The sequence below is a fragment of the Solanum tuberosum genome, unplaced genomic scaffold, assembly GCF_000226075.1.
Source record: "Solanum tuberosum cultivar DM 1-3 516 R44 unplaced genomic scaffold, SolTub_3.0 scf00222, whole genome shotgun sequence".
Lineage (NCBI taxonomy): Eukaryota > Viridiplantae > Streptophyta > Magnoliopsida > Solanales > Solanaceae > Solanum > Solanum tuberosum.
In genome coordinates this window covers 1,030,249-1,031,586 of record NW_006239147.1, presented here as the reverse complement: position 1 = coordinate 1,031,586, position 1,338 = coordinate 1,030,249, and positions in this window count along the sequence as shown.

Genomic DNA, 1,338 nt, shown 5'->3' with positions numbered 1-1,338 from the left:
TTGTCAATCACATATATGCCTATTATTTGACTTGTGTAGGATCAGTTGGCAAAAATATATGGGTCACAAAATTTATAAAATGGTGGAGATACAACAGACACTGATTGACTGAAGTTGAGAAAGGCACAGTTTTGAGCTAGCGCTTGATTTTGACTCTTTAAAGGAAGAATCGAAAAGTTTTCTCCTGTGATCAATGTAAGCCATAAGGAAAAACTCAAACAAATCAACAAGGAGAAATCACTGAAGAGATTGGTCTAATAGTCATATAAATCAAAATAGGCAAACAATTCTACTAAATAGGTTTGATTTCACAAGTTTTTAATTACTAACTGTTATTTTGTATTGTAATTTTTTATTCTATCAGTTTAAGGTGGTTATTCCAACAAGATCAATAGAGGAAAGTTACATCATCTTTTAGGAACTAAAAATGAACATAATAGTTTTCAGTGATAATAATATTCATAACAGCAAAAAGAATATATTTTCATTTAAGTTGATAAATGGAGTACTTGTAAAAAGATAACTTTTAACTAACCTGCTATAAGAGGAGAAAATATTTTCAATTTCGACAAAAGAACAGGGCATAAGGCATCCACATAGCAACATCAAAAGCTTGCAAAACACAACATCCAGTGGCAGCAACAACAGAGTTCCAAAAAAATCACTTCAAGAACCACAACAAAAAGTGTTCCAACTGCAATTCAAAACAATAAAAGAAAATGTGTCTAGAGACTGAATCGAAGTTAAAGAAAATAAATACAATCCCATTTATATTAGTCAATTGCAAAGATGAAGTTTTAAAAAATGTACAAAATAATTCAAATACCTTTTAATTCTTTTTCATGGGATGATTTTTCATTTCCATGCTATGTTTGTGGGTGGAAGGATTATATTTGTTTGCCATGCTTGAATATTCTTTTTCGCCTGAACTAAGATGTTCAATTGTGCGCTTTTTTGCATCTGTAACATTGACTGTCGTAGATGTCATTGGTTTATGAATCACATCTTGTTTCTCCAGGTAAGACAAAATGGATAATTTTTGCATTGCATCCAATTTTTTTGTGAATAGCCTTTTCATTTGAATGTTGAATATCTTGCCGTTCAATTGATCTTCCACATTTTGGAGCGATAATGTTTCTTTCTGAAAAAATGAAAAAAATTTGATTAATAATAACAAAATCATTAATATTTTCTATTTTATATATATAATAATTAGAAAATAAAGCGAACAGACAAATAGAAAGAGATTGAATATTTTTAGCATAAAAAAAGATGATCAACAACAATAAATATTAAAGTTGTTTTTAAAGGAAAATCAATATCTCTATGTTTATGTAT